The sequence below is a fragment of the Eumetopias jubatus genome, unplaced genomic scaffold (genome assembly GCF_037043125.1).
Source record: "Eumetopias jubatus isolate StellerSeaLion01/CBP00866 unplaced genomic scaffold, mEumJub1_p1.0 scaffold_7, whole genome shotgun sequence".
NCBI classification, from domain to species: domain Eukaryota; kingdom Metazoa; phylum Chordata; class Mammalia; order Carnivora; family Otariidae; genus Eumetopias; species Eumetopias jubatus.
In genome coordinates this window covers 33,411,244-33,432,628 of record NW_028274813.1, presented here as the reverse complement: position 1 = coordinate 33,432,628, position 21,385 = coordinate 33,411,244, and the positions used below count along the sequence as shown (strand labels likewise).

Below are 21,385 nucleotides of genomic sequence, written 5' to 3'. Positions count from 1 at the left end.
TAGGTCCGTGCTCATGGAATTCACTAGTCTTTCCATGGTCCCCACCACTCTGAAGCATATGGTTTGATAGAATAGTGGAATGATCTTTTGAACACTCAGTTATAATGCCAGTTAGGTGGCAATACCTTGCAGGGCTGGGGTGAAGTTCTCCAGAAGGTTCTATCAACTCTGAATTAGGGTCAGTATATGGGGCTATTTCCCCCATAGCCAGGGTTCATAGGTCCAGGAAGCAAGAGATGGAAATGGGAGGGGCACCACTCACTGTTACCCCTAGTTGCTCACTAGCAAAATTTTTGCTTCCTGTTCCCATGACCTTATGCTCTGCTGGCCTAGAGGTCTTCGTCCCAAAGGGAGGAATGTTTTCACCAGGAGACATGACAATGATTCCATTGAACTAGAAGTTAAGATTACAGCCCAGCCAGTTTGGACCCCTCATGTCCCTGAATCAACAGGCAGAGAAGAGAATTACTGTGCTCACTGGGGTAATTGGTCTTCACTAACAAGGGGAAATTGGGCTGCAAATGCACAATGGAGGTAAAGAAGAGTATGTCTGGAATATAGGAGATCTCTAAGGGTGCCCTTTGATATTACCATGCACTGTGAGTAAGGTCAGCAAAAAACTACAACAGCTCAATCCAGGACTGCTAATGGCCCAGACTCAACAGGAATGAAGGTTTGGGTCACCCCATCAGGTAAAGAAATGTGACTAACTGAGGTGCTTGCTGAAGGTAAAAGGAATACAGAATGCCTAGTGTAAGAAAATTGTTACAAGTACCTGTTATGATCACATGACCATTTACAGAAATGAGGACATAAGATGTATTGTCTTTATATAATAGTTTAAAAGATTTGTTAATTTTACATTCTAGTCATCAAGTTACAGGATATCAAGAAGAAGAGTAAACATCTTTAAAGGAATTTACCTCCTCTTCTGGGGAAGAAGTTAGTGTATTTTTGGTTGTATGCAAGATGGTTGCATCATGTTAGGCAGATTTATGGCCTTTTTATTGTCTTTATTTGGAGAATAAATATGGTTTAAGGAGATGCACATGGATGCCAAGTTGATGAGGGGTGGACTCGTGATGGTTAATTTTATGGGTCAACATGATTGGGCTACTGGATGCCCAGATATTTGGTTAAACGTTATTCTGGGAATGTCTGTAAGGATGTTTCTGGATGAGGTTAATATTTGAATCCATAGATCTGAGTAAAGAAGATTGTCCTCCCCAGTGTGGATAGGCCACATCCAATCTATTGGAAGCCTGAATAGAACAGAAAGGGCAGAGTAAGGGAGAATTCACTCTCTCTGCCTGATTATTTCTCAGCTGGCACATTGATTTTCTCCTGCCTTTAATCGCACATTTGAACAGAACTTACACCATATCAGCTCTCCTGGGTCTTTAGCTTGCTGACTACAGATTGTGGGCTTCTCAGCCTCCAATAACACACGAGCCAATTCCTTATAATAAATCTCCTTCTATATCCATATATCTCCTATTGCTTCTGTTTCTCTGGAGAACCCAGACTAATGCAGTCCCACGGTACTTTTAGAGACCCATGAAAATGTTTTAATTTTAATTTCTTTTCAAATCAGGAGATGAGGGGTGCCTGGGTGGCTCAGCCATTAAGTGTCTGCCTTCGGCCAAGGTCACGGTCCCAGGTCATGGTCCCAGGGTCCTGGGATCGAGCCCCGCATCGGGCTCCCTGCTCCGCGGGAAGCCTGCTTCTCCCTCTCCCGCTCCCCCTGCTTGTGTTCCCTCTCTCGCTGGTGTGTCTCTCTGTCAAATAAATAAATAAAATCTTAAAAAAAAATAAAATCAGGAGATGAATATAAGAATAATGAATATATAAAAAATGAGTCAAGGCTGGATTATATTTGTCTTTCTGCCAATGTAGATACAAAATATAATTTTGCGTGTATTTTTATGGAAGGATGAGCTCACAAAGGCACAAGTGCCTACGTCCCATGAAAGCCATAATGTGACCCTGCTAACACTCCACAGTACCCCATCCATGAGGATTGGGAGTCTTTTGACCTGGGACCCAACGTCTACACATTGGTTCAGTGGGTTGACCAGAATGGTGTTTCTGTGGCCTTGCACTGACCTTGAAGAAGAAGTTATTTTTGGAGCTGTTGTCTTTGAGTTGTATCTATTAATAGAACTATGTGTGTTTCTTGGGGAGGTAGGTCTACCCATGCAGAAAGCTGAGTAAACCAGAACTCGGCAGAGGATAGTACTAGCTTCTCCTCTGAAAAGAGGAAGACTGTCAAGGAGCACCTTTCCTGCCCCCACCATCAGTTTTCCTCTAGGTCCTGTCCTGGTTCTTGTCTAATTAGGTTGACTTCTCTTCCCCAAAAGATCAGGACAAAATATTTAGTAAGCCCACATTATGTGTCAGATACTCCTCAGGGCAAAGATAAACAACTAGATGCTTAAAGCCTTTGCAGGCAAACAGCCTCATAAACAAGCTGTTAGAGCACAGAGTACAAAGTGCTATGTGAAGGTCCATTTCAATTCTACCTGGTTAACCGCGAAGGCTTCACAGAGGAGGAAGCACTTGAGCAGGGCTTGGGAGGATGAATATGATTTCGACCACAAATGTAGCCTCAGGGCACAGGGGAGTTTGGGCACATATCCTTCTAACCTCCCATAGGGAAGAATTTGTTTGTGATGGTCAGAAATGTGTAGAACCAACAAAAGTTGCATTAAATGAGCTCTGTAAGTTGTGAGCGAAAAAATACAACTGTTTGTTCTGTGACGGTGTAAAATGATTTTTTCTAGCCAAAAAAAAATATAAATACATAAAGCTGAAACAAATGTAAATTAGGAGCACCCTGTCATAGAAGACCTACCACCACCACAAAATATTCTGTGCCCTGAGACCTTTTTACCCATCTGCAATTTGACCGGGAAAGAAGGGCAAGAAGAACATTCCAAGCAGATGGCTCCATGCAGGTGAAGGGGAAGAGGGCCAGCTTCCGGGAATGACAGGGAGTCCTGTGGAGTGAGAAATGGGAATATAACAATGATATGGCCGCAATCAAGTCTTTTACCCCAAATAAGGAAACAGATACTAAGACAAGGAGTATCCTTGCCTTTTATGGGAGGAGGGTGGCCTCTTAGTGATTGTGATGAACTGTGTCCAGAGTGTGTTTTTAGGGCTCAAGCTGCAAACATCAGGCTGATTTATGAACTATATAGTATAATATGGTATAATAAAAAAAAATTTTTTTTTGGTTTTTGTCCTGGGTTCCTGGCACAAAGCTCCTAAAACCCTTGCAATTTCCTGATAGGAATGTCTGTTGCTATTCATAATGAGCCCTTTTGAACACCCCTGAGTTTATGCCAATGCAGAGACTCAGGGCAGAGTCTCCAACTAGCTTCAGGATGGGGGCTGATTGCCAGAAAGACCAAACACATGATTATAGGATGGGAATTTTCAGCCTCACCTCCCAAACTCTTAAGGATAGAAGGGCGACTGGAGATTTGAGTTATCAAAACTCTGAAATAATGAGATTCTGAGAACTTCCAGGTTGGTGAACGCATCCAAGTGCTCACTGAGTGATGTGCCCTAAGAGGGCATGGAAACGCCACCCTCCTCTCTACTCTCATCCTTTGCTCTATGTATCTTTACCATTTGGCTGTTCCTGAGTTGTATCCTTTATAATAACATGCTATCATAAGTAAAGCACTGTCTTTAGTTCTGTGAGTCATTCCAGTGAATTATCAAACTTGGGGGGGTAGTCATAGAAACCTCTGAATTTATAACTGGTCAGGCAGAAGTAAGGGTCATCTGGGGACTCTACTTGCAGTTGGTATTTAAAGTGGGGACAGTCTATAGGACCAGGTCCTTTAGTTTGTGGGATCTGATGCTAACTCCAGGTAGATGGTGTCAGAATTGAATTGAATTGAATTGTTGGACACCTAGGTGGTGATAGAGAATTGGAGAATTGAAGTGGAAAAACAACACATGTTTGGTGTTGGAAAAAAACACACATGGGAGCCAGAAAAAAAAAAAAAACCATGTATATAGAAATTGCAATTCATAAGGAAACATCATCAGCTTGGTTTAAGGAAGACAATTTACAAAGCAGCTCATGGACTTCACTTTGCTCAATGCAAAGTCCTTTTGGCTTTAGAGCCAAGCCGATGAGAGAAACAATCCCCAAAACCAGAACATTCCGGGAAAAACTCAATCTTCTATTCATTTTGATGGCAAGCTGTGAGGCCCAGATAGAGGCACTGCAGTATACAGAGCCCCCCAGTTCCTATCCTCTCTGTCCACTGGACCGGTATCAGAAGAGGGCTCCCAGGGCTTCATGGCCTGGAAGCTCACTGGAGGCAGTTCCTTCTGGAAAGATGTGGAAGGAGGAGGAAGGACCCCGGGTTCTAGACTGCCTCTTCCACAGATGTCCTTCTTGCCTTTGGGCAAGTTGTCCCCATCTTGCCTTCATGTTTTCTCATCTGTAAAAGGAAGAGTACTGGACTTGATGATTTGCTAAGTTTCTCCCAGCACTAAGATTGGGATCTGCAGCTCTGGCTATGGAGGATGCCCAGAGATTGCTGGAGGACACAGGGAAGGAATGGACATTGCGTTTATCACATTGAAATGTAATGAGTGTGGAATAAGGGAATTCTTCAGAGAAGGAAACAGCCCCAAATGACTCCCGCCCCAACCCTGAGTCAGATGCCCTGCATGAAATCAGAGAGTCAGAGAGGGTGCTGGCCCCAGGTCAGCAGAGGCCGTGCGCAGAGTGACTAGAAGGGAGTGCTGTCCAGCATCTTATCCTTTGGGTCCCGCCTTCCAGTGTGACCCTTCTCAGGAGGAGCAGCGTGGTCACCACTCATGACATTGTCAAGGCCCTGCTAGTCTGATGAACCGTTAAGAAAGCTCATTTGATATGCACATGACACAGAGCAGGGAGGGAGAGCTGCTAGGCTGATGGTAGAGTCAGGATCCAAAAATATGTCTGCTGACGTGAAGGATGGATTGATGCTAACAAGATTCTGTTTAGTAGGGAGCAATGAGAATCCCAAGCTCAGATCTAAAAAGACCAACTAGATCAGGGGTTGGGAAACCATGACCTGTGTGCCAAATCCAGCCTGCAGTCATTTTTGTAAGATCAGATTTACTGGAACACAGCCACGTTCATTTGTTTATATACTATCTGTGGCTGCTTTCAATGCTACAACAGCAGAGCTGCGTAGTTGGACAGGGATCGTATGGGCCATAATATCTGAAATATGTGCTATCAGAGGTCATTTGAATTAGACAAGGGAGTCCAGATGGGGAGATTTGAATTGATAACAACTCGAGTGAAAAGGTTCAGAAAAGAGTGTGTGATCATTTAGTTTGCATCAATAGCATTATAATATGAAGACAAGGAATGTATTAGATAATTCATCTCCTTTAGAGGTATGTGACCAAAAGTCATACAAGATTAGCTTAGCACAGGAGGAATGTCCTGGAGGGATGCCGTGGTGGTGTATCACATAGCAGACAAGCCCTAGAGAAGGTGATGACCCTCGGGAGCCAGTCTAATCAGGAACTTGCTCCCCGTCTCTCCCCCGGGCCCGCCTGTGACTGCTTCTCTCAGTACAGACCAGCTTTCTGCACATGGCAAAGAAACATGGCAACAGCAAGTGTCCTCTCACAATCTTGCTTTTTTTCCCTCTTCTTTCTCAGCACATAGAAAGAAGACCTCTCCCAGTCTCCCCTGCAGTGAGTTAAGTGACACTTCAGCCTGAAACCTGACTGGAGAATGTGGGGGAAGTGATGTGCATCCCTTTCAGGCAGAAGCCATTCAGAGCAGAGAGGACTTTTCCACGTCCTCCTCCCACCCCTTTATTCCCTTTACCCCCATCTTTGCAGCTGGAAGTGAAAGACTTTTAAGAGGACGGAGCCTCAGGATAGAAGCATCTGGGACCCCTGAATCACCACTTGGAGAAGGACTTCCCAGAAGTACCCAACCCCCATCAAACTTTGCATGGAAAGGAAATACATTTTCATTGGATTAAGCCACTGACATCTCGGGATTGATTCATTTCTGCAGCATAGCCTACTCTGTCCTGATCGGTATAGCTGCCAATAGCTGCTGAGTTTTGTATCTCACAGTTTTAGCCACCAGAGAGGCCCTCAAATCCCCAAATCCCAAGAAATGAATCGATTGGAGCAGCTTAAATATAGTGCCGACCTCTTAGCCAACCAACTGGCCTTGGGGGCAGAGTCATAGCTGAACATGGCAGCCCCTATGAGGACCATGTGGTTGGAGTTTTGGGGGGTGCAGTTTCCAGAAGAAAGCCTGGAGAGTTGGAGGGGGTGGAGCGAAGAGATGGCAAAGAGAAACCATAGATAGAGTCTTGGCCTACCAAGCACTGGAGTCTTATGCCCTGAGAATAGTATTTTGAAAGGGATCCTGAGTTGGGATTCCTGGAAAATCCATTAGGACAGATTGAGAAGAGAGGGAGGAGAGTGGTGACAAAAAAGCCTCAAAGAACGCTGAACTACTAGGAGGTAGAATGAAAGGAAATGAGGATGTTTAATCTAGAAAATAGAGGAGTTGGCAGGGACACAGGGACTCTCTTGAAGTTGATAAAGGCCTGTCCCACGAGAGGGACCCTGCAATCCTCCAAAGGGCCACACTAGCCCCAGAAGGTGGACATGACAGAAAAGTCACACTGCAGCCCAACCTCAGGAAGAACTTCAGTTTGGGCCAACCAGGAGGGGCCCAGACTCTCTTAGCCCTAGCTTGAGCCCTCGGTTAGGCTGAGCTGGCCATTACGAGGGCACACCAGCCAGCTGGGTTAGAGCTGCTGAAGAGGACGTTCCTGTCCTTGCTGCCCATTCCCCTCCAATACTGAGATTCTCAGAATTACCTTAAATTGGTCATGCAGTGTGACTAAGAAGCCAAGCAAACTTTGATGTGGGGGGTGATGCAACCTATCGGCATGGTCCACACGGTCCAGAAGTGCGCCTCTTTCCCCATAGCACCCTGGAGCTCTGTAAGAGGGCTGCTGTGGACCCACAGGAGACCCTGGGAGGATGCTCTTTCACTGCCCTGGTTGCTGATCCCTAAAGCCAAGGCTAGGAGGCAGGGCATGGAATTGGGGGTGGGGGGAACAAGGAGGAGAGATCTGCCCACAACTGTCTCAGCACCTTGTGGGCCGATGGGCAGAGACAACACACTCTCAGAAACGACTTAGAGGCTAAGATAGTGCTACATTGTGTACAATCAGGGGTCTTCTCCCCTCATTTTACAGATGAGGCCCAAGTGACCGTGTGACTTAAGCTACTGCCAGGGCCAGGATCAGAATTCTGCTCTTCAGGTATCACAGGAAGCAGGGCAGTGTAGGCTGGTGGTTAGGAGCACAGACCAGAGCTAGGCCACCTGACTCTGCTACCTACCAGCTCTGTGACCTTGGGCAAGTTAACTTACCTCTCTGTATCCCAGTTTCTCAATTATAAGATGTAACTAGAGGAGTGCCTGGGTGGCTCAGTCAGTTAGGCATCTGACTCTGGATCTCAGCTCAGGTGCTGATTTCAGGGTCATGAGTTCAAGCCCCACACTGGGCCTCGTGCTGGGTGTGGAGCCTACTTTAAAAACAAACAAACAAACAAACAAACAAAAAACCCATGTAACTAGAGATAGCACCTACCTCAGAAGACTGTTTTGAGAATTGGATTGGTTATGATTTCCAAGGCTCAGAGATCACATAGACAGGAAGAGGCAAATCCAGGGTTTGAACCCAGATCTGCCTGATCCTGAAAACCAAGTGTCTCCTGCCCCCTACCTCAGCCCACAAAAGGAAATCTTTTCAGTTATTGTCTCAAGGAGGGCTCCCGTGGTCAAGCTTGTATGTTCTAGAAGCTTGAGAAGTTTCTGTTCTCATACATGGGGAAACCAAGGCACAGACTGTCACAGCGACATGTCACCTTAGAAAGGGGAACTGAGTAGTGAAGCTTGCATCAGATGTCTTTTGAGTCAGGTTACTACAAGATGCAGGATAATAGGCCTGCACTATCAACTTGGCCCTAGGACTCTGTGTCAAAGAGACTGAATTGGGCCCAACTGCCCCTTTCCCTGGTTTCAGCTGCTCCATGAGCCTGCCAGCCTTTGGGCAAAGGGAGCCCTTGAGAGATGAAGCAGGAGAGCAGGGGTAGGGCAGCACTAGGAAGAGCACCCTGGCATCCAACTGGTGAGACAGCAAGTCTGCTTGACGCTCCAAGCCCAAGCCGGGAATGTTCCACATTGGCCTTGTGGGGCCCTGGGATGCTGACTTGCTGAATCCTTAACCACCTTTCCTAGATCGGGCTGACACCATCCTGCCCATCCTGCCCATCCTGCCCATCGGGGCATCAGGGTAGTATAAATAGATTGCAACTGCACCTATTTTTCCCCCCAAATTTGTTGATGGATTTAGCTGTTTTTAATCCCATGCCAGGTTGGGATGATGTCCCTGTCTCTGCCATGGCGGGTTAGAGGCTCAGCGTTAGGATGGGAAGCTGGGGAGTAGAGAAGGGGCTGCTGAGTCAGCCGTGTGCACAGGGTACAGCCATCTGCCAGGCCTTGGCTGAGGTTCCCAGGCTGTCAAGGGAGTGGCACAGAAGATGACCCAGGTGTAGAGCTCAGCCAAGAGCAGTGAGGGAATGAGAGAGGCAATAAGGGCATCTTTCATCACAGATCATGGCTCCGCCACTGACCCGCTGGCTGATCTTTGGTAAATTAATGTCGTTAAGCCTCAGTTTTCTTCTCTGCAAAATGCGAAAGAATCCTGCCTCCCTCTCAGGAGGATCTTTGAAAAGGTACCAAATCATCAGGTACACAAGCACCAAAGTGGGGGCGGTTCCAGAGCTGGACTGGGTGGCAGTAAGAGCCTGGCTTCCAGGTCAAAGTGCTTGGGCTCATAGCTTGGCTCTGTCACTTCCTGGCTGCTTGGCCCAGGAGGTGGGGTGGAGGGGAGGGAGGAGTACTCTCTGCTCCTCAGTTTTCCCACCTATAAAATAGACAGTCATAGTTAAGTGCTTCATGCAATCATTATGAGGATTTAAATGGCTTAATACTTGCAAAACACTGAGAACAGTGCTTGGCACCTAATACATGAGAATCTGTTAAATACCAGCAGATGTTCTTTTTCATCCATGTAAACTCATGCAACTTTACCTGTTGAAATTTCTTTTCAGCATCTGGTAAACAAATCCTCCTTGCAACTGTCATCCCTCCTTCCTATTAAGGATGGTATTCTAAATCCTTCTTTCCTTCATGTAGCACTAACTGCATCGCATCCCCTGAGCTTTCTCTTTTCCAGCCTTCTGACTTCCTGCTCCTCCACTGTCTCTCCTGTTTGCAGCACAGTGGGGGCTTCGTGAGTGCGCAGAAATTCAACTGCCCGTCCAATGCGCTCTGTGATCTGAGGGCTCTCCATGCATCCATTCACCAAACACTAATGGGGACACCATCACGTCCTAGGCATTGTATTAGGTACTGGTGGCAAGAGATGAATAGTCAAGAGATGAGGAGGCCAAAAAGGAAGAAAACAGATCATTAAAGTAGACTTTGATAAGTTAAACAATGAGGGAAGCCCTGAGTCCCATGAGAATACAAAGGAGGGCCCTGACCTAGACTGGAGGGTTGGAAACGGTCTCCTGGAGGAGGTGACATCTCCTAAAGGGCACCCTGCCCTGGCCCAAGGCACCCATTGAGCACATCTGGATGCTGCTGAACATCTGCCCGCCTCCAAGGTGGCTGACTCAGTCTTATTCCCTTACTTCCCAGCTGACCCTTAGCTCCTCCTCCTGGCACGTTCCCTTCCGCCACTGAGCCTTTCACATGGCGTCCCTCTTCCGACAGTATTCTGTGGCTCCCAGTTAATGACTTTCTTTGTTTAGACCTTGGCTCAAATGGGGCTTCCTCCAGGTAGCTTCCGCTGACCTCCTTGACTAGGTCAAATCTCCACATCAGAGACACTCCTAGAAATTTGTACCCCTATTTTATAGCCCTGACTACATTATATGACTATTCAATTCCCAGCTCCTACAGATCAAACACAAGGTTAAATGAATAGCTGAATGACTGCATGAATGCATAATCAATGAATAAGACAGGACAATATGTATGTTGATCCTGAAAGACTATGGAACTCACAGCTTCTTTCTATTTATTTTTTGTTTGTTTGTTTAAAGTTGTTTTTTTTTTTGTTTTGTTTTGTTTTGTTTTTTTATTTGACAGAGAGAGACACAGCAAAAGAGGTAACACAAGCAGGGGGAGTGGGAGAGGGAGAAGCAGGCTTCCCACAGAGCAGGGAGCCCGATGCGCAGCTCGATCCCAGGACCCTGGGATCATGACCTGAGCTGAAGGCAGATGCTTAATGACTGAGCCACCCAGGCACCCCTCACAGCTTCTTTTTAAAGTTAATTATAATCATAACTTATTTATAATAACTATCATTTATTATAGTAAACATTGCAAAAATTTCACTTGTTCACTCATTCACTCATTCACTTCGTATTAACTAAGCACCTGTTCTGGGGCAGACACAGTTCTCAGCACTGGGATCAGAAAGCAGTATAAGAGTCAGCCATGTGCCCTGCCCTCTAGACTTTGTATTTGGGTGGAAAGCTTTGGGGGCGCCTGGGTGGCTCAGTCGTTAGGCATCTGCCTTTGGCTCGGGTCATGATCCCAGGGTCCTGGGATCGAGCCCCACATCAGGCTCCCTGCTCCGCTGGAAGCCTGCTTCTCCCTCTCCCACTCCCCCTGCTTGTGCTCTCTCACTCTCTCTCTGTCAAGTAAATAAATAAAATCTCTAAAAAAAGAAAGAAAGAAGGAAGGAAGAAAAAGGAAGGAAGGGAGGAAGGAAGGAAGGAAGGAAGGAAGGAAGGAAGGAAGGAAGAAAGAAAGAAAGAAGAAAGAAATCAGGCTTTGGGAAGTGACCGCTTGTCAGAACCCCACGGCTGCAGGCCTTCATAGCTCATCCTGTCCTCTAGGATATCACAATGAGAAGGATGACTCAAGAAATACGGGAAAGCTCCTTGGGAAATCCAGCCAGTGGACCGGGCTTGAGTCACCTTGTGCTGGCTCCCTAGAACAGACCATCCGGGGGATGGGGACAGGGGTCCTCTGCTGTTGGTACCAAATGCTCAGGAGTGGCAGGCTGGCTGGGCTAGGAGATGATGGAGCTCCTGAGGCCCCAGCTGGAGGTGGATCAGGGCACAGCTGTTGTCTGGTGCCAGGTGTCCTCCAAGGCCAGAGAGCTGCTGTTGGCTCCAAGGCCAGAGAGCTGACACAATGGCCTGACATTCCCCTGCCTCAGCAGCCAGGAGCGGGAAATGAGGGCTGAGCTGGCCAGTCCCTTGTGACAGTGAGTGCTGCAGCCCTTGAAACCTGAGGCGACGGGCTGAGGTCAGAGCTTGCCTCTGCTCCCTCCCTGGGGGTAAACTTTAGGCTTTGAATCTCTGCTGCCCTGAATGTGGGACTCCTTATAGTAGATACAGGGGTGACAGGGTGAGGACTGCTCTAGGGAGGATGGATATGGGGGTGCGGCTGGAGTGGAGGGAGCTGCCTCCTCAGGCTGGAGTTGATGGAATGATGTGTGGTTCTCTGCCCTTTACAGGCTCATGGTAACATCTGCCAATTCCCTGTACACTCCCCAAATGTTTATTGAGCTCCTACTGCGTGCCAGACCCACACTGTGCTGGTTGCTTGAATGGGATGTGGTCCCCAGCCTCCCTCAGAGCATATGGACAATGTTCTCTTCTTTCTAAAGCACTTGTCAGGATCTCAAGCAATCCTCGTTACAGTCCTGTGAGACCCATGAGAGCGTTACTGTCGTGCCCATTTGCCCATTTGATGGACAGGCAAGAGAGGCAGAGAGAGGTTCAGTAATTTGCTTAAGGGGAAGCAAGGTAAAACCAGCAACCAGGTCTTATTTATCCGTTTGCCGAGCCCCACCAAGGGGGGTCAGGGAATTGGTACTTTATTTTGATTTGTAATGGCTCACCCTCACCATTAGAGTCTGAAAGTAAAACCTGACGAATTAGGGAAGGCTTCATGGAACCCCTGACCTTGTTTCCTTACTATTTCATTTTTAGTACTTTCTTCCTGAACAGAACCAACACCCTTGACAGGCAAGAGGATAGATCAGAGATCTATTTAAAGTTCTTGCTATTCACCACTAATGTCACACTTTGGCGACCATCTTGACCAATTCTGCTTAGAAGACCTCACCGGCTGGATGCAAACCCAACTTGGTTTGAAGCTGAAACTCCTGCTTGGTTACACATACACATATACTTCAGAGAATCTCATGCTTCTATGCTTAAGCTTCTGAGCTTCCTCCAGCACCAAAGAACACCCTGTTCCCCGCACAGACACGCAATAAACCCTAATTGATTAGTTGATTGGGAACAACAAACACATAGTTGAAGTGCCTGGAAATACAATCTCCCAAAGGCCGCCAGCCAGCCAGGGGCTCAGGGGACAGGTGTTTTCAGATCCATGTGCTTGTTCATCCCCAAGGCAAAGTTTAAAGTGAGTGACTGTGCATTATTTTAGAACAGCGTAAAATTGGAAACATGCAAATACTCAGTGATAGGGGAATAGCTAAGCTATCTGGGTTATATTAAGATTCTGGAAGACTCTATAGTTTTTAAAAGTGATGATATGTGGGGCGCCTGGGTGTCGGTTAATCGCTTGCCTTTGGCTTGATTCATGATCTCAGGGTCCTGGGATCGAGTCCCCTGTTGGGCTTCCTGTTCAGCGGGGAGCCTGCTTCTCCCTCTCTCTCTCCCCCTGCTTGTGCTTTCTCTCTCTCTCTGGCAAATAAATAAATAAATAAAATCTTTAAAAAAAAAGTGTTGATATCACACAGAGAAATGTGTACCAGGTACCAAAGCAAAAAAGGCAGAATATGAAAAAAATGTAGAAATATACATACATACCTTTAGAAAGATGAGAAGGAAACTTGACTATTTAGTAGGCCCTTTGTGTGTAGGGGGCAAGGGTTAAAGTTCATTAAGCAAAGAGAATGGTTGTAGGGTCGAGTCTGTCACACTGTGTGCTGTAATGGGGAGAGTCCCTAGGACTCAGATGACCTAGGAATCCTCATGCTGTCAACTATGGACAATGTGATTTTTTTTTTAAAGTTTAATTTTTTATTTGACGGAGAGAGAGAGCGCAAGTGCACAAGCAGGGGTAGTGGGAGAGGGAGAAGCAGGCTTCCTGCTGAGTAGGACCCTGGGATCATGACGTGAGTTGAAGGCAGACATTTAACCCACTGAACCACCCAGGCGCCCCTGAACTATGTGATCTTGAACAGTTTACTATCCTGATCTTTAGTTTGTTATCTGTCAAGTGGGAATTTTATACTTGCCCTGTCTCACAGGTAAGGATGGTAAGGCCATTTAGAGTTTTTATTTACCCCCACTTAATATGACATTCTAGATTTCCATGTAGAAGTACTAATGTGTTCAACTATAAAGTACTGACTCACTCCTGGCCCAGAAGCTACAAAATATACAGCATATAAATGTTACTATTTTTTTGAAATCCAAAATGCTTTGCAAAATCCCATGGGTTCTGAAGAAGGAATCATGGACCTGTACTAAGCATGTTAGACATATTATTTTATTTAACTTAACCTTCACAATAATCCTATAGAATAGGTTTTATCATTCCCATTTTGCAGATGAGAAAACTTGTGTGTCTAGAGATGAAGGAATTGGCCTCCCTATTAAAAACAAGTGGCCCGGTTCAGATCAGAAGCATTCAAAGCCCATGATTTTGGCCACCATGACCACATCAGCAAGAGTCCAGAAATGCTTGCTAGAGTGACATCTGCTTGCATTTGACTTGTGAGACTAACAAAGGAGAATATTTCTCCTCATATCTGACACCGAGTGTATGCCAAGCACTTGTCAAACATTGTCTCATCTGATCTCCATAGCTCTGGAGGTTTGGACATGTATTAGCACCATTTGTAGATGAAGAAACTGAGGCTTAAACAGGTTACATAACACACCCACATAAGTCAGGGACCTGGGATAAAAACTCAGGTCTAATGATTTCAAAGCCTGGGATGTTGCGTCTTTCACTCGGCAATCAGAAAGTTCTCAGGGCAACACGGAGTGTAGAAGGCCACATTCCAGAAAGACCGAGAAAGGGGCTGGTGGCAAAATAGAGTTATGAATGTAAAGCAATCTGGCTCCTTCCATTTCATGGTCCTTCCCACTTCCCTTCTTCTCCCTTCACCTTGCCTTTCTCCTTCTGTGCAATAAGGTCATCTCAAGGACGTGAAATGTAAACTAGGATTGGCTGCCAAGTGCCTTCAGCAAAGTCATAGAAAGGAAAAATATATGAAAAATACATGTGAATGTATGGTGATTAACATAACAATAAAAATGTAAAAAAACACATCTGATGCACAGATATGTCCATCAGAAGAGGAAAACAAGTTGTTTCTTAGGATGTTCAGGGCCTACACAAAGGTGGAAATGAGGAGATATTCCTGCAAAAGGCGCCATCTGGTCCTGCTGGTCAGCAGGCCTAAGACCCTGGGGAGCAGGTTGAGCGAAAGTCAGCAAAATCACACCTGATGTCACTGCATTTTCATTTCTAAAGCTATCCAAGGAAGAGGCTTGCTTTTTTGGTATCGAAGAGGTCCAGACAAGGAGAGACTGTCTCAGGGCACTGCCTGTGGACAAGCAGGGGAGGTGGTGGGCACTGGATGTCCTTGACTGTCCACCCAGAGGTGGTTGGCAGACTGTCTAAAGAACTCCTGGGGACCCTACTGCAGGAAAGGACAGCTCCTAAATCAGATTAATCCCAGTTGGATTAGAACTGAATCCTGGGGTACATATAAAATTTGAAAGGTCATCTGCTTTTCCGGGTGCTTTACCGTTTATGAGAGAAGGGCTTAGGTTGGGGTGCTCCCAGGTCAAGAGCTTCCTCCAGAGTTCAGCAGTCAACCTGAGACTCAAAAACAGGTGCAGGGGTGCCAAGCATGGACCATAACAGGCAAGGTCTCCTGGAGGTGGAGTGGGAACTACACAGCGGGTACTAGTTCAAGGCATGAGCAGCATCTTGTGAAGTTTAGGAAGGAGGAGGGGCTAAAGATCCGATCGCAGGTGACAGTCAGATGTTCTAAAGAACTCAGGTGTCGGGCGCCTGGGTGGCTCAGTTGGTTAAGCGACTGCCTTGGGCTCAGGTCATGATCCTGGAGTCCCAGGATCGAGTCCCGCATCGGGCTCCCTGCTCGGCAGGGAGTCTGCTTCTCCCTCTGACCCTCTTCCCTCTTGTGCTCTCTGTCTCTCATTCTCTCTCTCTCAAATAAATAAATAAAATCTTATAAAAAAATAAATAAATAAATAAAAGAACTCAGGTGTGTAGCGGGAATCCAGATTGTCCGCCTGCAGAAGATTCTCACTCCTGTGCAGAGCATAGGGGAGGGGTTGGTTGCAAGCAACAGAATCAACTGACCAAAAAGGAATTCATTGGAACACTGTGAGGAGCACCTCAAGGAGTTGAAGGAAAGGCCAAAGAACGTGCTGAGAAAACAAAGAAAACCCAAATGGTGGAATGTTTTAAACTCCCACCAGTTAGGGTTACCAATTGGCTCTGGTTTGTGCAAGACTTTCCCAGTTTGGGCACAGAAAGTTCCATATCCTAGGAAACCCCTTAGTCCCAGGCAAACCAGGATGGCTGGTCAGCCTCTGACCAGCAGGGTGGTGGGCCAGAGTAGACCAGTGAAAAATCCCCTAGGGGCAATGCCCAAAATCTTTTATTTTTTTATTTTTTATTTTTAAAGATTTATTTATTTATTTTAGGGAGAGAGAGCGTGCGCAGACAGGGGGAGGGGCGGAGGGAGAGGGAGAGAAAGAATCCCAAGCAGACTCCCCACTGAACCTGCCGTGGGGCTCCATCTCACGACCCTGAGATCATGACCTGAGCCGAGATCAAGAGTCAGACGCTTCACTGACTGAGCCACCCAGGTGCCCACCCCACCGACACAAAACTTTCAATAACAGGAATGCTTAATATCTAACTTAAAAATGTTTGCTGCACTGAACTAGAATCTAATGCTCTCTCTGGTTGCTCCAGCCTTCAACGTGGTTGCTTCTACACTCAGTCTTAGGGGGGAGGCTAGACGGTGCTCCCAGTGAATTAAACTAAACTGACTAAATTTGGACTACATCCACTGAGCTAAATCTCAGAGGGGCTCATTGTCTCCTCAAAAGTCCTACAGATAATAAGTGGCAGAGCCAGGGTTAGACTTAAGTCTGTCTGATTCCACACCTGTGTTGGTTCCCCAGCATTGCCCTACTCTGGGGTGTCCCAATACTGCCAGACCCTGGAGACTCCAAGGTCTGTGGGAGAAATGGAGGCCTGAGCTTCCAGGTACCTTCAGGAGGGCCTCTGCAGGCCCATCTCACAAAGGTCAGAGATGGCAAGGTGAGGTGAGGTGAGGTGAGGTGAGGTGTGTATGTGTGGGAGAGAGAGAGAATTAGAGTAGTTTAGTTTGTAGAGCCCTGCAGGACCCAGCCTGGTACAACGTTCGCCAGGGCAGGAATGCCTATGGAACAGGTAGAGAGAAGGGTTGGCAGAAACCAAACAGACCCGTCTTTCAGTTATGTTAACCCAATCCATGCCCCAGCCTCCAGGAGGACAGGACACATGCTAAGGGTATAAGGGAACGAGAGACCCCAGGCTCTGCCTCCTGTCCTCCCCTGCTTGGTCCCGTCCTTCAGGAGGGGCCCCCCGGGGCGGCGGGGGGGGGGGGACTGGGCCAGATCCCACGACTCTCCATCCTTAAGAACTCTCTCCATGTTTCTTCCCCATCCCCTCCCCCCCCCAAGGCTTCAGGGGCCTCCACATTCTGACCCCTGTCCCCATCCTGTACGCCTTAGCCCCTTCCTCACCAAGCACCAGCCACAGTGGCCTTTTATCTATTCCTCGGACTATCCGAACTCGTTCCCACCTCTGCGCCTTCATACTAGCAGTCTCCTCTGCATGACGTCTTCCCCATCCTCACAGGCTGACCCTCATTATCCAGATTTCAGGCTAGGTATCATCTCTTCCCAAAGACCTCTCAGGGCTGCCCAGTCTAAAGCAGCTGCCTGTTCATTTGCCTACCCTTCTGTTTCAATGTATTACAACCTGTTATTCTCTTGTTTATCATCTGTCTCTCCCTGCCTTGGTTTGCAAGACATTTCATGATCCAGGCCCGGCTTCCCATGAACTCCACTGTTCACCCCTGGAAGCTAATGCAGACCCTCCAGGACCCTGCTCTTTCTGCATTCCCAGCCTCAGCACCTGGCTTCCTTTCTCCCTGGAGGCTGCTCTTCACCCCACCTCCCACTTCACCCCCTCTCCTGGCTAGATCAGACATAGAAATAGTTGCCAACCCCTAACTGGCAGTTAGGGGTTCATTCCTTTTGGCAGTTCATTCCTTTTCCCCTCCATCAGCCCATCAGGGTTCTCGGTGCCCTGTAATGCAGGGGAAGGCATCACGCGGGGAGGGCAGAGATGAGTCTGCCTTGTTCGAGGCTGTGCCGGGGGCCTAGCGCAGGACCGGGTGCACAGTAGGCTGGACAGACACATGAAACCCGCCGCATCCATAGCACGGGAAGAACGGAAGAACGTAGCCGCTGCCGCTGGTGGGCTGTCACCTGGAGAGTTTCCAGGGAGACAGCTCCCCGGGGTTAGCCTGAACGAGAGCTGCTGCGGTGGATGGAGAGCATGCTGCCGGCTGCGGGAGCAGTGGGAGTGTTCCAGATAGAGCGGCACCGGGGCAGGAGCAGGGGCTGCGGGGAAATGACACGCTGTTCTCTCCAGATTTGCGCAGGACTGAGGGGGAGGTGAGGAATGAGGCCAAACCACAGAGGGTTGTATAAGCCTGGAGGAGGCAAAGAGCTGGATACTAAAGATAATGGGAGATCATTAAAGAGTCTGGAGTAGGGGGGGAAATGGTCAGATCTGCATCTAAACTGAAAAACCACAGCAGCTGGATGTGTTTTGGGACGAAGAGCTCCATTCTCAACTTAAATCCTTGAGTTCTCTCCCAGACGACCCCACACTATACTTCTTTTAGCTCTTGCTCTTAATCCGTACAGGAGGCAAGGGCTTCAGTAGAAATCTCCCTACCTTAATCCCTATAGTAGGTTAAATGGTGCCCTTCCCACCCCCTAAGAAAGGATTTAGTCACCTTCAAACCCCTGGAACCATGTAAATGTGACCTTATTTGGAAAAAGGGTCTTTGCAGATGTATTGAGCCAAGGGTCTTGAGATGAGATCATCCTGGATTACCGAGAGAGGCCCTAAAGCCAATGACAAGTGTCCTTAGAAGAGGCAGAAAATGAGAAGACCCAGACAGGAGAGGAGCAGGCCCTGTGGCGAGAAACTGACATGGGGCCACCACAAGCCTGGAAAGCCCAAGACACGCCAACAGCCACCTGAAGGTGGAAGAGGTGAAGAAAGACTCTCTCCTAGAGTCTCCAGAGGGAAAGCCCTGTTGACACCTCGATTTTAGACTTCTGACTTCTGAACCGTGAGAGAATAAGTCTGTGTTGTTTTAAGTCACCCAGTTTATGGTAATCTGTCACAGCAGCCTAGGAAACTTATACAACTCCGTACTCAGACTAAGAAGATTTAGCCTCAGGACCCTTCCCCACGGGTGGACCCTCATAAATCAGAAAGCTTCTTTTCTGTGTGGAAGGTACAGCTGTGACAGAAGCACGGAGCCAGACCAGCCTGTCAGTGGACCCTCCTCTGTAGCGCTTGGCACTGAAAGGACATCTTTGCCCACACGGAGAAATGTATCACCAGAATGAAGCAATGGACAAGATGGTGGAGCTGGGTCTTGGGCCAAGCTCTAGAGACTCTGAGAGCGAAGCTGGCAAGGCTCTGTGGAGACTAATGGTTTGGCAGAAGGGGGTAGGCCAGTGAGCTGCTCAATGGGGGTGAGCACAGATATGGCAGGGATGGTCATTGTTCAAATAGGATTCATAGCTTTGGGTTCCCAAAGGGGCCCTTGGGGCTCTGGAATGGTCAGTCTGGTCTTTAGGGTGGGCTTACTGGGGCCGACACACTGTCAGGCTCCTTTCATTAAGCGTTTCTTAACATACCCACCGTGTGCTGGCTTTCTTCTGCACTCTACCCATCTAGGCACGGTCAACATCCACAGTTCCAGACAGCGAGCAGCCAGCCCACCTCTTAAAACACCAGTACTTGACCTGAAGGTCTGCACTGTGTGTGGGTGGGTGTGTCCTCCCTTTCTCCCTGGGGAATCCTCACCTATCCCTGTAGAAAAGCCAGCTTCCTCTGTTAGAAGTTTCTTTTTTTATTTATTTGACAGAAAGAGACACAGTGAGAGAGGGAACACAAGCAGGGGGAGTGGGAGAGGGAGAAGCAGGCTTCCCGCCGAGCAGGGAGCCCGATGTGGGGCTTGATCCCAAGACCCTGGGATCATGACCTGAGCCGAAGGCAGACGCTTAATGACTGAGCCACCCAGGCGCCCCAAGAAGTTTCTTTTTGGAGGGCCAGTTAACATTGCAATTACATAATTACCTCTGGGAGTGCCCATTCAGTAGCTTTCTCCCCATCTAGCTGTAAGCACCCCCATAACAACCCCTGGCTCACTGAGGCGTCCCATAAGAATTTGAAAATGAGACAGGCCAATTCTCGGGGGCACCTGAGTTTTCAGAAGGAGAAAGATTTCATCTGGTCATTTCAAACCCTCTGAGAGTGCCAACAGCTAGGGGCTCAGGCTTCATCTTAAGAGAAAGAAATAGGATCAAAGGGGAAAGGCCAAGGGCAAAAATAAAGCCACATGTGGGAGGGGAAGAAGATGTCAATCCTAAACCCAGGGCTGCCAGAGGCCAAAATGTTACAACCCTCCCTCCATAGGAGGGGTCCTGGTGCCCATTTTTTTTTTTAGGTCTTGGCTAAGATGGCATCCTATACCTCCTTCCTCATAACCCAAACTCCCCCCCTCCACCCCCCGCTTTCTCCCTCCTAAAGATTAATTTCCCTTTGAATAACATTCAGATGGGCTGGACTCTAATGATGCCCAGAATCTCATCAAAGTAGGAAGGGGCACCTGACTCTTCACAAATTCTCCCCAAAGGGTCATCTTCTTGCCCTGAAACAAAAAAGTGATTTGCAGAGAAATGTGGTAAATCCATATTGCGGACTGGTTGCCACCAGAGTTCCTCTGTTAAAAAGGCGAATAACAGTACCCACCTCAAGTGGAAGAACATTTGAGATCGTGCATCACACACTCAGTGCCGTACCCAGTTGCAGTCCAAGTCGTCAGTACCAGTCTCGGTGCTGACATTGGTAAGAACCGCAGCTGTTAGAATTATTAAGACAAGTCCCTCTATCTTGCAGTGTGATCAGTCAGTTACTCCCTTTCCCTGTACTTGTTCCCTGCTCACCAAACACAGGGCCTCCAGCCATCCCTGGTTGCCCCGGGGGTGGGGTGGGGTGGGGTGGGGACCAAGCTACCCTTCTGAGATGGGCATCCCAGAAGGAAACCCAAGGTTATGGTCATTCACTCATTGTTATTAATTAAAGATTAGGCTCTTGTGAAGGCTGGGCAGATGTCAGAAGATGCGGCCAAGGTCCTTGGCATTAGCTCTCCGGGGGCACTTGCCTCAAGGTAGTGTCATCAGAAGGTCCCTTTGCATCGAATGAGGGTGGGGCAGAGGAGATGAAGAAGGAAAGTATCTAGAAAGGAAACTGTAGGGCGCCTGGGTGGCTCAGTTGGTTGGGCGACTGCCTTCAGCTCAGGTCATGATCCTGGAGTCCCGGGATCGAGTCCCGCATCGGGGTCCCTGCTCAGCGGAGAGTCTGCTTCTCCCTCTGACCCTCCCCCCTCTCATGTGCTCGCTCTCTCATTCTCTCTCTCAAATAAATAAATAAAATCTTTAAAAAAAAAAAAAGAAAGAAAGGAAACTGTACTCTTGAGTACAGACAGAGCTGGCCAGTTAAGAAGGTCTTGGGTCCCCTCAGACTTCTTGCTCTGAGCCCTACCTCTTGCCTTTTCTCTGAAGCTCTGTAAGGTAGACCCTATTTCATGATGCTTGCCTCTTTCTCTAAAAACCTGCTCTAAGGCACTGGCCTTATATATTTGTTTATACTAACATGTAAATGGCTGTCAGAGCTTTATGCTTGCTTGTTTTTATAAGGGGAAAAGGTTTCAGTCAACAAAATGAATACCTTCAAGGGAGTGGGGGAGGCAGAGGGCCCTTCCCAGTGACTCAGAAAGCACACTGCCTGCTCCATCCAGAAAACCAGTGGCTGTAGCTGTGGAGACCAAGCCATTTGGGTTTAGTTGAACTGACTGAACAATTTCTGAACCCTACGTTCTCTTTCTGGAAGTAGGATAGTAGG

General features: G+C 47.7%; 1 long non-coding RNA gene across 1 annotated transcript; it reads right to left on the bottom strand.

The window, feature by feature from the left end:
* Positions 1-4,009: 4,009 nt before the first annotated feature.
* Positions 4,010-10,187, bottom strand: LOC148163868 (uncharacterized). The gene is made up of 2 exons (XR_015768488.1): positions 8,704-10,187; positions 4,010-7,593 (listed from the first exon to the last, which is right to left on the bottom strand). It is a non-coding gene; the product is annotated as an uncharacterized LOC148163868 (long non-coding RNA).
* Between the last annotated feature and the right edge of the window lie 11,198 nt (positions 10,188-21,385).